Source organism: Eleutherodactylus coqui, chromosome 3 (assembly GCF_035609145.1).
Source record: "Eleutherodactylus coqui strain aEleCoq1 chromosome 3, aEleCoq1.hap1, whole genome shotgun sequence".
Lineage (NCBI taxonomy): Eukaryota > Metazoa > Chordata > Amphibia > Anura > Eleutherodactylidae > Eleutherodactylus > Eleutherodactylus coqui.
The window spans coordinates 132,730,431-132,745,295 of NC_089839.1; positions in this window are offsets into that span (position 1 = coordinate 132,730,431).

Below are 14,865 nucleotides of genomic sequence, written 5' to 3' on the forward strand. Positions count from 1 at the left end.
CCTGATGAAAAGGAGGGGGAATTTCAGATCTCCATCCTATAGCAATTAATAGTTTCACAGAAAGAAGGCTATGAGCCGTGAGAAACCTAAACTCTGAAATTTGTTCTATACCTAAAAGTAACACTGCTAGCTGGGGGTTTGGAGACAGATTAATACCTGTGAGTCTATCTTATATATAAAATGCAAAATCTGTTTATTTCGTATACAAATCCACAGTCCTAGACCAATTTGAGCGAAATTTTGGATGAGCGTTCTTCAGCACCAGGCAACGACAACTGGCGTAATTAAAAGCTCACTGACTTCCATGTAATTTTTGTTGCCAAAAGCAACCAATCACAGCTCTGCTTTAATTTCTCATACTGCTGAGGTAAAATGAAAGCTGCACTGTGTATACCCTTATACTTTTTTTCTATATCCTATGTGTACATATATATATATATCATATAATATATATGATGTATATACGTATATATATGACGAAAGCCCTCACTAACTGATTTGCCAAAAATTCTCCAACTTCCTGATGTCGTAGACACATGAAATTTGGCACGAGCATAGATTATGTCCAAAATAGGAAAAGTAAAGCAGTCCCAACTCGATTATTCAATTCTAGCGTAAAAGAACTAGCGTCCAAATTTTACATACGTAATCTAATTCTCTCACTTTCCGATGTCACAGAAACTTTAAATTTGGCACGGGCATTGATTATGTCATAAATAGGTAAAGATAATGGGTCCCAACTCCATTATTCAATTCTAAGCGCAAAAGAATTAGCGTCCAAATTTTACGTACGGAATCTAATTCTCTCACTTCCCTATGTCATAGAAATTTGAAAATTGGCACGGGCATTGATTATATCATAAATAGGAAAAGTTAATGGGTCCCAACTCGATTATTCAATTCTAGCGCAAAAGAATTAGCGTCCAAATTTTATGTACGGAATCTAATTATCTCACTTGAAATTTGGCAGGAGCATTGATTATTATGTCATAAATAGGAAAAGTTAATGGGTCCCAACTCGATTATTTAATTCTAAGTGCAAAAGAATTAGCGTCCAAATTTTACGTACGGAATCTAATTCTCTCACTTCCCGGTGGCATAGAAACTTGAAATTTAGCACGAGCATTGATTATGTCATAAGTAGGAAAAGCTAATGGGTCCCAACTCGAGTATTTAATTTTAAGCGCAAAAGTATTAGCATCCAAATTTTACATACGGATTCTAATTCTCTCACTTCCCTATGTCATAGAAATTTAAAATTTGGCACGAGCATTGATTATATCATAAATAAGAAAAGTTAAAGGATCCCAACTCGATTATTCAATTCTAGAGCAAAAGAATTAGCGCCCAAATTTTACGTACGAAATCTAATTCTCTCACTTCCTGATGTCATAGAAATTTGAAATTTGGCATGGGCATTGATTATGTCTAGAGATGAGCGAACCTACTCGTTTTGAGTAATTACTCGATCGAGCACCGCGATTATCGAGTACTTCAGTACTCGGGTGAAAAGATTCAGGGGGCGCCGGGGGGCGGGGGGAGGTGTGGCGGCGCGGGGGGTAGCAGCGGGGAACAGGGGGGAGCCCTCTCTCTCTCCCTCTCCCCCCCCACTCCCCGCTGCAACCCCCCACTCACCCACGGCGCCCCCCGAATCTTTTCGCCCGAGTACGGAAGTACTCGAAAATCGCGGTACTCGGGCGAATAAGGGGCGTAGCCGATTAGGCTCGCTCATCTCTATGTCAAAAATAGGAAAAGCTAATTGGTCCCAACTCGAGTATTTAATTCTAAGCGCAAAAGAATTAGTGTCCAAGTTTTACGTACGGAATCTTTATCTCTCACTTCCGATGTCATAGAAATTCGAAATTTGGCACGGGCATTGATTATGTCATAAATAGGAAAAGTTAATGGGTCCTAACTCGATTATTCAATTCTAAGCACAAAAGAATTAGCGTCCAAATTTTAAGTACGTAGTCTAATTCTCTCACTTCTCAATGTCATTTTATATAAAGGAAACGTTGCATGGTTACCTCCACATGGTGTTTCCTGGGTAATGCAAAGAACTATGCAAAATGGTGAACATATTTTTTTCCTCGGTATCTCTAAAGTAACCAAGATTTTCCGTGTGAATACCAGATAAACACCGGTACTAAATTAACTCGGGCAAAGCCGGGTATATCAGCTAGTGTATATATGTGTATATAATATTTGCACTGCTAGTCTTTTTAAAAAATTTTTTATAAATCTGCAATTTATTCGTCAAGCCTTGTCCTTTTTCAAAACAAATCATAACTCTGAAGACATTGTGTTCATAATTCATAGTCTGGGTTGCAGCTTACCTTTAAAAGTTGTTGGTGGTAGCATTTATGTGAGTGGCATTGTAGAGTGCTGGAGTGCGTTAGGCTGGATCAGGGAGTGATTTGTGCTTTCAGCCTGCATGTAGCAGAACCCCGTGAAAGCTAGTTACAAATCCACTTGCAGTCTGTCGACTCCACACTTGCAATATCGATAGAGTGATTGTACTCTGTCATGACAAACTGGACACGTCAGTTAGAGCAATCATCTCTCCCCTCCCTATCCGTGACAAGGCGTTAAAAGAGATATGGCTGGCAATAAAGCTTTTAATTCTAAGATGTCTCAACATATCTGAGCTTTGAATATTGTACTCCCCTCCTAATTTCTCAAAATATTTCATCATCTTTGCTGGCCTAATACCTGTGTCTAATATCTCTCTGTCTCCAGGATCCAATTCTTAAGTTGCTAACTAAAAGTTCCAGGTACTCAATTGGTAGAGGAAACTTTTTCTTCAAGAAAGAATCTTTAGCAAGTTACAAGACTTGGAACCAAGCTTTTCTTGTAGGGATTTCTGGTGGAGAAAGGGACAGCTCCCAAGTGTATGTCGAGTAGTGCTTGTAGGGGTATACCTCCCACAAGTTGCTGTTCTAAATTTAGCTAACTTATATCTCTTGGTTGAGAGTTCCAATACTTTGCTTGGTCAGAATAGCGTTATAATATGCCAAAATCTTTGGGACTCCCATGCTTCCTCTCCTTCTTGGGGCAAACATTATTGATGCTGCAACCCTTGTTTTTTATCATTCCAGACAAACAGTAGTAACTGTTCCTATTACAGTTATTGGGGACTATCATTGTGTGGCTAATATAGAGAATCCTGGGTAGTATCATCATTTTGTACAAAACTATTCTGCCTAACCAAGAAGGTTCTGTTTTAGTGAAACTACTCAACTCCTCTTGAAGGGAAGTGATTAGGGGCTCAAAAATTCATGTCTGGGACTTTGTCTAATCGATATGAAAGCTTAATCCCCAGATATAGGATCCCAAGGGTCCTCCCACACATATGAAAATTACTGTTTAATAATCTCTTTAAGTTGTTTGGGAATATTAATTGCCAGAATTTGGGATTTATTGGAAAGAACCTTATAATAAGAGACTCTTCAAAAGATGTCTAGGAAGATAGATACTTCTCTGAGAGAGCTAAGTGGATGGGATAACATAAGAATGATATCATCCGTAAATAATCCTATTTTGTGTTGGCTAAAGGACACCGAATCACATTTATGTTGCTATGAGCTCTGATAGACTCAGCTAATGGTTCCAGTGTCAGGATGAATAAAATGGGTGAAAGTGAGCATTCCTGACATGTGCCATTTATTATACTAAAGGAGCTTGATAGAACTCCATTAATTAGTACCTTCGCCCTTGGTGTTGAGTACAATGCTCGTATTTCATTTAGGATCGGTCCCTCAAACCTGAATTTTTTTTGCATTGAAAAGACGAAATCTCAATGTATCCTGTCGAATGCTTTCTCCACATCCAGAGAAAGAAATGGTGAAGGCGTTTACAGGGCCTCAGTTTAGGACACCAAATCAATAATACGTCTCGTACCATCTAGGGCTTGTCGACCTTTCACGAATCCCACCTGGTCACTATCTATTATAGATGGAATTATTTTTAAAAGTCTAGAATTTTAGTATAACATTTGGTATCGCTGTTGAGTAGCGAAATTAACCTAAAGTTTGCCTGCAAAGATGGGGCTTTACCCGGTTTGGGGATTGCGATTATCATTGCCTGGAGCATTTCTTCCGGGAAGCCTCCCACGCTGCCGCTAGGCGATGACGCGGGTACCTGCAGCCAATCCGCAATTGACATTGCGTATAGGCTGCAGGTCGGATGGCTTCCATTAACTTCAATGGAAGCTGTCTATGTGGATTCTGCACAAAAATAGAACACGCTGCAATTTCAAATATGCTTGGAAATCACAATTGCTATCAGCTCATCTAAGCGGATATGCAAATGTTTTAGATTTTCAATAGAAAGGTGACGATTGTGGATTTCACTATTAAAATCCTGTCACATGAAGCCAGCCTAAGGAATACTTTTTGAATCTTCTTAACTTTCCTCATAACTTTGTTTAGAAATCTAATGTGGTGAATTAGTGTTAGGTTCGCGATTCAGACTTGCTCCTTCCTTCCTGTGTCTGGCAGACGCGGGCGTTGTCGTGCTTTGTTTGTAACCTGAGTTCTACATACTTTCTTCCGGAACCTCAATGGTTACCTGCTCCTGGCCATCCAGCTCAGTTAATGGACTTTTGCCAATTATCGCCCTAGATAGCTGAGCTGGGAATTCTACTTAGTGCTTCAATGTTGTTGTGAGTTTGTTTCTCTGACACCCAGCTTAGCTCCTGCTTCGGCACTTATTCTGTTATTATCCAGTGTCCTTTGGTTTGTTGTTCCTCTGCCTTTGCACTCTTCCTGTCAGTAGTCTCATCGCCTATTCCCCTGTCTTGTCCTTCTATGCCTGTCCATCCCTCTGTTTCTTTATTATTCCCAGTCCTGTTCTTTTAGTTTATAGGTGTTTTTGTTTTGCAAGGGTCAGCTAGCGTCTAGAGGAAGACTGTGGAGTCGTCCTTATCAGGACGCCAGCCCCGCTTCTAGGCAGGGCTATCCCTTCTCCCCTGTACTAGCTTAAGGCAAGGTATCTTCCCTTGTTCTCTGCCTTGGACTGGGTTTCTGTCATCTGGTATCTTTACCTCCCATTCGCCAGAGGGTCAGCTGTCAGCCGCATTAGACTGGGCCTTCGCCTACAAGGTAAGTTGATCTAGTGGTTCCAAATCACAGTTCTAAAAATTAGGAGCTGTTACATCGGCCAGGCACACCAGGCCTTCACACAAATGCCAGAAGCACACACATTGAAGTGTGTTATCAAAAAAAATTTCAGGAAATTGTTCATTGTAGTTTTTGAGAAAAACATTATTGATGATGACCAACTCTGTACTGACAACCATTTTTGTAGTACCAAATACACATAAATATGCTTCATACCATGAATTAGGTGACAAATCTACTTTTGAACATACAGTCTGTTCAGCTTAACAATCAATCAAGCAATTGGTGAATCCATATGACAACTGCTCATTTGAAGGGTGGATAAGGCAAATTCCCTTCTTAGTTTGCTTGACCAAAGAGCTCACAGGGTTGTACAGAATCCTCATGTAAAATCCAGATGATTCGTTTCTGCACAGGGTGGGATAAATCAAAATAGTATTACTATGTGTAATACTAATACTATTGTACATGTGCAAGAAAATGTACTGGAGCATACATTTCACCAAAATACTTAGCCTGGGCGAGATAAAACTCCAATATAGGTCTTCCTTCTGGATCCCAATAAGCTCAGCTGGGTCCACTGACGTAATCACTGGAACATAAAAGGTTGCAAGTTCAGGCAATCGGGGTCAGAGCCTGAAGTGAGCACATCTACCTGGTAGACTTCTGCCGTTGACTAATCCTTGCTGCACGTTAGTAGTAAGTGAGAGTACTGCTGTTGACGGGCAAGTGTTTGCTTTGTTTATTGCAAAAACTGTATGTTTTGCCAGTGACGATTGTTTTCCACTGAGTTTTTGTTATCTCTGAATATCCAAGAAAAATACAGTTTTCAGACTTTTACATGGACTGAGAGTGCTGCTGTGTTGTTGCCGACCCCATCCCCCATGCAGACATTGCCACATATGCTGGAGGATGTGGCCATGTTTGATGGCTAGGGCTAATGGCAGGATAACCTGGTAATATTTAAGGACCAGATCTGCTTATGTTGTTTGAGAAATCTGCTACTATGAAGCAATCATAGACCGCTGCTCTTGAGGAGCTTGTCAAGCAACTGGCTTAGGCGAATGCCCAGCTGATACAGGTGTAAGCACAACAGCAGCAAAATACCCCAAAACGGGAACAAATTGTTCTGCTGAAAGAGGCACTTCTAGGGCACCTGGAAGAAAGGACCCCTGCTATTATAAGTGCAAGAGAAGCTGTGCAATGGTCTATACCAAAGATGACTGCCAAGGATGAAGTAGAAACATATCTGTCTTTGAGAGGACTGCAGAAAGGAAGAAACTCCCATAAGTAGAATGGGTGGAGATTCTTGCACCCTATCTCACTGCTGAACCCCAAAAAGCCTGCCATGACCCCAGCCAGCATGACATTAAAGAATATGCAAAGCCAAAGTCTGAGATACTAGCTTGTCTGCGTTCCACGGCTGTTATCCGTGCCCGAATGGTACATAACTAAAGGTACAGGGTTGTGAAAGCAGTAAATATGTATCCGTGTTGTCTATCTATCTTGTATATATACTTCAATAAGTTATATCATATTTTTGCCATTTTCCTTAACGAGAACTTTGCAGACATACTGGACAACCTTGATTGTTGAGCAACTTGAGACAAGAAAACCAGACAGATGACCTTGGTGTTATCAGCACCAATTCTCTGAGACAAAAAGCCATAACTTATTTTGTACATGTTTTGTCTTATAAAGCTTATTATAAATTATAGAAAATACATTGTTTTAGTTTACTCTCTGATAAAGGGGAAATGGTTTCCAATCACATCCATGTGTGTGTGATTTGTAAGCTTCCTTTATGCACGAGCATATAAAAATTAATTTGGATATCTGAAAACCTACCAATTAGCTAATATTTACTCTAAGAAATTTGACACTCAACGTGTCGCTGGAGTGTTATTACTTCTAAAGGTAGCTATCCAAGATGGAAATGTTTATGCATTCTGGAATGGACAGATTAAGGAGCTCCATAAAAAAGGTAAGAGAACTTATTTCTTACAAAATTATCTGAGGTTGTGATTGTCCCCCTTTGCTGGCCAAGGAGGACAATACTGTCATGTTTTGAGACACTTGTCAAAGAGTCTGACAGACTGTATGTTTTGGGGTAAGAAATCTGTATGTTAATGGTGAATTGGTGTGCTTCATGTGTGTAGGGCCATATTGTCTTGTAAGGCAAATAGGAAAGTGATCTTCCATAGATACTGTTCACAGTCTGTACTCATAAGTGATTTTAATGCAACCTGGAGAAACAAACGATGTACCTTCTTGCAGATTAATCTACATGTCAGATCTGATTGCTCTTATCAGCTAAATCTGTGAATTTTGGTAAGTGAAAAAGAGAGTCCTTTTTGGAGGAGTGCCCATCTATCGCCCAGGAGAAATAGTAACCCCCATGAAAATGTTGTATGGTGTGTCCTTGGACTGCTGACTGCAATGTAACATTGTATATGTAGTGCAACATTCCTTAGTATTCAACATCGTTTTGCCCTCCCATGTGTGCTCTTCCTTTTTGACTATTGAATTTGAGATTGAACAGGACAATAGAAGTGTTCAGCTGCTTATTACTTAGCTATATTGCCCAGAGAGTAATATATAGAACACTGCTCTGGGTGTAGTGTGTGGTTCCCAAGAAAGGTATACTACCCAGCGAGTATTATACCATGTATGTACTGACCAGTGTGTAGCATAGGTGTGCCGGCACAGGATTTTGTCTTGTTTTGAGTATTTCTGGGTAAATTGGAGATGTAATTCATAGCCCAGGAGATACAACAATAAATAGGAAGGGAAACTATGGGGAACTTGCTAAGTAATGGCGCTGAACGGGGCATTATCTGGAAGACTGCTAAGCAGCTGTTTGTGGGGGAAAGGGAAGGAAGGAAAATGCATTGCAAGAATCTCAAGCAATGTTAAAAAGAACTGGTATGAATCAAGATGAATGCTTGGACAGTTGTGTGTTCTATATATGCGCTCAATGGGGCCGGCGGCAGCAGCGCCGACCCCATTGAGAACATATACTGTAAAGATCGTTCTCCTCTGCCACAGCTGTAACAGCTGTGGCAGAGAAGAACGATGTTCACCCATTGAATTTAATGGAGCCGGTAATACAGCTGGCTCCATTGAAAGCAATGGGCTGCCGGCGAGCGCGGGATGAATTTTCGGGAAGGGCTTAAAAATAGAAGCCCTTCCCTGAAAACCATCCTAAAACGTGTAAAAAAATTTTTTTTTAAAAAGTATACTCCCCTTTTCCCTGCAGCCAGAGTTCAGCCGCGTCCGGCCGGCAGTTCTCCTGAACTGCTCTGTGTAGTATTCAGCAGGCGGGGATTTAAAATCCCCGCCTGCTGAATGGGCTGCCTCTGATTGGTCACAGCCCTCACCAATCAGAGGCAGCTTTCACTCATCCATTCATGAATTCATGAATGGGTGAGTGCTGCCTCTGATTGATTGAGCGCAAGGACCAATCAGAGGCAACTCTCAGCTATTGAATGACAGCTGAGAGCTGCCCCTGATTGGTCCCTGCGCTCACCCAATCAGAGGCAGCACTCACTCACCCATTCATGAATTCATGAATGGGTGAATGAGAGCTGCCTCTGATTGGTGAGGGCTGTGACCAATTAGAGGCAGCTCTCAGCTGTCAGGGGAACTGCCGGCCGGCTGCGGCTGAACTCTGGCTGCAGGGAAAAGGTGAGTATCCTTTTTTTTTTTTTTTTTACACATTTCAGGATGGTTTTCAGGGAAGGGCTTATATTTTTAAGCCCTTCCCGAAAATTCATCCCGCGCTCGCCGGCAGCCTATTGCTTTCAATGGAGTCGGCTGTATTGCCGGCTCCATTGAATTCAATGGGCGAACAGCAGACAGTGCTCCTTTGATCGGGCCGGTTTCGCTGAAAACGCTGCTAGGTGCAGATTTTTCAGCGAATCGTCAGCCCCGGTCACGCGATTTGCAGATGCGCATCCGTTATGCGATCCACAAATCGCGCGAAAAAACGCCCGTCTGACCGAGGCCTTAATTTCTACTTGCAAAATCACGCTGTATAAGAATGAATAACTATTTGTGTAATGTGAATTTGCAGGGGGGGGGGGGGGGGGGTAGCTTTCTTACATAGTATTTTGATTAGAGAAGGTTAATAGGTTCTTGCTTCTCATAGATAAAGGTGAATTCCGAAGGTTGGGGCTGTCAGGCTAGCAGAAATTTATACAGTGGATCAGAAAGACTGCTGCATAATATTATGTACAATGAATCAGACGGCGAAATAAGCACGTTATACAGGTGGTTTGCGGAAGTGAAACATTGGATAGCAGATCGTGATAGGGAAAATATTTAAGTGAATTAAAGTGTCTCAGCAAGTATGTGTGCAAAAAGATACAAAACAAATATGTAAAGGTCTGTGCAATATGAATTAAAAATGTGTGATTTTTGCTGCACAAAAAAATAGATACTTGTGAATTCTGACAATAATTACTGTGGATGTGTTTTTTTGTGTGGAATGAGTGTGAAGGGCACCTGTATGTGTTATATATGAGATGTGGACTGTTGGACTGTTGCTTAACCCATTCCCGCTGCAGGACGTAAATTTACGTCCTGGCAGCGGGGTACTTCCCGCAACAGGGCGTAAACTTATGTCCTGGGGATAGCGCGGGATCACATATGATCCCGCGCTATCCCGCAGCGGGAGCCGGCTGTCAGTCACAGCCGGCGTCCCACTGCAACAGCGGGGGGGGGGGGGGTCATTGGAGATGCGCCCCCCGCTGTTAACCCCTTCCCTGCCGCGATCTAAGTAGATCGCGGCAGGGAAAGAGTTCACAGAGGGAGCGCCAGACACTGGCGTCCTGTGTTACCAGTGCCTGGGATCGCTGTATAAGCAATAAGGCATGGCAGAGCAGTAGCTCTGCCATGCCTTATGACAGCGATCATCAGGGCAGTGGTCCAAGTCCCTCAGAGGGACACAAATGCTGTAAAAAAAACAAAGATTAAAAAAAAATGGAAAAAAAAGAGTAAAACTTTTTTAATGCTTTTTCTCAGATTAGCATAAAAAAAGGTAAACAAACCCAAAAACACCACATATTTGGTATTGTCGCGTCCATAACGACACATACAATAAGATGCACATGCTTTTGACTGTGCACGGAAAAAAACGCAAAAAAACACTAAAAAACTGAGGCAAAATGCTAATTTTTAGCATTTTGCCTCACTAAAAACGCAATAAAAGTGATCAAAAAAGCCGTATGTACCCCGAAATGGTACCACTAAAAACTACAGCTCATCTCGCAAAAAATAAGCCCTCACAAAGCTCTGTACATCAAAAAATAAAAAAGTTACAGGACTTTGAATGCAGAGATTTAGGAAAAAAAAAAAGATTTCCCAAAAAAGGGTTTTTCATTGCAGAAAAGTGGAAAAACCTAAAAAAAATGTAAGAATTTTGGTATTGTTGTAACCGTACTGGTCCGCAGAAAAAATGGATTGTCTCATTTATGCTGCATGATTAACGCTGTAAAAAAAAAAAAAAAAATCTATGGCAGAATTGATACGTTTTCTCTCCCTGCTATCATGAAAAAAAAATTAAAGTTTTACAATATAGTTAATGTACCCAAAAATTATGCCGATAAAAACTACAGTTCGCCACGCAAAAACAAGCCCTTACACGGCCGCGTCGACGGAAAAATAAAAAAGTTATGGCTTTTGATAAACGGAGAAGAAAATCCGCCAAAAATTGTTGCGTCCTTAAGCCCAAAATAGGCCATGTCATGAAGGGGTTAAAGTGTGAAATAAAGCTCAAACAGCTGGTGGGACTACAAGGGGTGGAGCTAGAGGATGTTAAGAAAGGGAGGGAAGGAGAGTATTCAATGGGTTTGCCCAGGGGCGTAGCTCATGGGCCCGGATGCCAAAAATTCATCTTGTCCCCCCCACCCCCCAACTTCTCTTAACCCCTTAACGCTACAGGACATACAATTATGTCCTGCAGCTTCGGAGTATGTGTGAAGGGGGATCATGGCTCCATTCCGCTCAATACAACATGGGTGCTGGCTCCTTTTTACAGCCGATAACTGCCTGCAACCGCTCCGATAAACCATGCCACTTATAGGCTCTGTTAACCCTTTAAATGCCGTCATCAATTCTGACAGCGGCATTTAACTGCCCCAGCGGATGTCCACGGGTCCTGCACTGCCCCCGTAATAAGATTGTGGGCTGCTCAGCAGCTGTCATGGCAGCTGGGGGCCTTCTGAAAGGCCCCAGGACTATCATTGCAGATTGCCTATAAAGCCATGCCTGTGCGCGTGGCTTGATAAATTGTCTGTCATATTGCAGTATAATGTAATGCTATGGCATCACATCATACTGCAGGAGTGATCAAACCATTGCCAGTTCATGCCCCCTCTGGGGACTAAAACATTTTTAAAATTAGTTAAAAAAAAGTTTTATTATTACATAAAAATAAAAAGTAATACAAGTTTTTAAAAAATACCCTTTTGCCATATTAATAATAAAAGAATCTACAGTAAATAATAAAACATGAGAACATATTTGGTACCAGGAGAATGTGACACAGTCCAGAGAGGAGACCTAAAGACGAGTTAAGACCGGAGAGAAGGGACAGCCCTGCCTATAAGCGGGGCTGCAGTTCTGATAAGAATGACCCTGCGGTCTTCCTCTAGGTCTAGCTAACCCTGATAAGACACCGGACAAAACACTGTAAAAACCAAAAGACAGACCATGGACAGGAAAACAGCAGAAACGTAGAAGGGCTGCAAACAAGAATGATACAGCGGAACAGGTGAATGGCTAGCTGACAGGTAGAGTGCAGAGGTAGGAGCACAAGAAACAGATGAACAGCGGACAAAAACAAGATAAATACAGAAGGAAGACCTAAGCTGGGTGTCAGAGAGAAACTCACAACAACACTAAGGTCTAAATAGGGTAATGATTGGCCATGCCCTACAGCTGAGCTAGAATACCTGAGGCGGGTAACCACTGATGTGCTGGAAGAAAGTATGTAGAACCTTAGGTTACAGGGAAAACAGGAGGACGCCCGCGTCTGCCAGAAACACGGGGAGAAAAGCAAGTCTGAACAGCAGACTTAACAAGTACTCTTCGAGGTTTTCCCGTTTATGACCACTTGTACATACTGGTGTGTGTGTATGTGTATATATATATATATATATATATATATATATATATATAATATATTGTAGCAAGGGGTGTAGTCTTGCCTCGGGATCGCTGATCTCTCGTACCAGAAATGGCGCACCACACGGGTAAACATGGCTCAGGAGTAGCGTATCTCTTTGTCTGGCTCCTGCCAGCGTTTATTTATCACAGCACATCACAACGAATCACCTCAATGTCCATAACCACCCCAACTTGGGTGGGAGTCCAGGGGCGTCATCCCTGTCGGACTCTTTGCCTTTTCAGGCCACCAGCCTGCAGCACCTTCCTATGCTGCGCTGGCCCTCTCTCCCTCTCCTTGGTAGGAACTGGCTTTTTATCTTGTTCCTGCTCCACCCCTTGGTTAAAGGGGTTGTCCCGCGATAGCAAGTGGGGTTAAGCACTTCTGTATGGCCATATTAATGCACTTTGTAATATACTTCGTGCATGAAATATTGGCCATACAGAAGTTATACACTTACCCCCTCCGGTGCTGGCGTCCCCGTCTCCATGGCGCCGACCAAAGCTGCCTTCTCCCTGGATTAGACGCGCTTGCGCTGAAGGGGCCGCTCCGGCGTGCTCGCGCCGCACAGGTCTTCTGCGCGTCTAATCCAGGGAGAAGGCAGCTTTGGTTGACGCCATGGAGACGGGGACGCCAGCACCGGAGGGGGTAAATGTATAACTTCTGTATGGCCAATATTTAATGCACGATGTATATTACAAAGTGCATTAATATGGCCATACAGAAGTGCTTAACCCCACTTGCTATCGCGGGACAACCCCTTTAACCCTCGCACCAGAAGTCCTGTCTCTGGCCCTCTATAGGCCCTTCTGTGTACTGCACTACTACAATATATATATCACTTGTACGTACTGATAAATATCTTGCAGACTTGTACATACTGATAAATATCTTGCAGACTTGTACATACTGGTATATATCTTCCTGCACATCTGTACATACTAGTACAGTGATGGCGAACCTTTTAGAGACTGAGTGTCCAAACTGCAACTCAAAACCCACTTATTTATTGTAAAGTGCCAACACGCAAGGGGGCGGGGCTTATCACGACATGATGTTTACCTCCGTCGTTCTTAAAAGGACAAGGTTGTTTCAAAATAGACCTTTTGGATGCAGAAATGCTGTGGAATTTGCCACGGAAATTTCCGCTGAGGACATTCTGCAGCATTTCCACCTCATGTAAACATATCCCAGCAGTGATATTGCCCCCCCTCCCCGCCCCCCGAGCAGCCCCAGCAGTAAGGGTAACCCCCCCCAGAGCAGCTTTAGTGGTAATAGTGACACCGCACCGTGGCCCCAGTTGTAATAGTGACATCCCACAGTGGCCCCCCAGTAGTAATAGTGACACCACACAGTGGTCTCAGTGGTAATTTTGACATCCCACGGTGGCCCCAGTAGTAATAGTGACATCCCACATCAGCCCAGTAGTAATAGTGACATCCCACAGCAGCCCCCAGTAGTAATAGTGACATCCCACAGCGGCCTCCGCAGTAATAGTGTCACCGTACAGTGGTCCCCAGTAGTAATAGTGACACTTTACAGCGTCCCCAGTAGTAATAGTGACATCCCACAGTAGCCAGTAGTAATAGTGACATCCCACAGTGGCCCCAAGTAGTAATAGCGACATCCCACAGTGGCCCCTGTAGTAATAGTGCCCCCCCCCTCTGAGACCCAAATCCCCCCCACCTCCTCTGCTTGGCGCTGTTGCTGCCACTGATCCTAGGAGCACAATGTGACGTGCTGCTGGACACCTCCAAGTAGGAGACGTCAGAGAAGGGGGGAGGAGGATCCCGGCTGCACACTGACATCACACTGTGCGCCGGGATCAGCTCCCCTAGCAGCACTGCTGAGTGAATACCAGCAGGGGAGCTGCAGCACCCCTGCCGGTATTTACTAATGTGGTGAGCGGCCGACGGTGGGGAGTGCCAGCTGGGAAGGCTCTGAGTGCCGCCTCTGGCACGCGTGCCATAGGTTTGCCACCACTGTACTAGTATATACTTTCTGCACACTTGTATATTCTGGTATATAGTACCTGCACACTTGTACATGCTGGTATATATTTCATGCACACTTGTACATACTAGGATATACCTCTTCTGCACACTTGCACATACTGGTATATATTTTCATGCACACTTGCACCTACTTGTATTTATATATCTTGCACACTTGCACATACTGCTATGTATCTTCCTGCACACTTGCACATACTGCTATGTATCTTCCTGCACACTTGCACATGCTGCTATGTATCTTCCTGCACACTTGCACATACTGCTATGTATCTTCCTGCACACTTGCACATACTGCTATGTATCTTCCTGCACACTTGCACATACTGCTATGTATCTTCCTGCACACTTGTACATACTGTTATGCATCTTCCTGCACACTTGCACATACTGGTATGCATCTTCCTGCACACTTGCACATACTGGTATATATATCTCATGCACACTTGTACATACTGTACTGAAGATATATACTGGTATGTATCTTCCTGCACACTTGCACATGCTGGTACATATCTTCCTGCACACTTGTACTTACTGGAATTTATCTTGCTGCACACTTGTA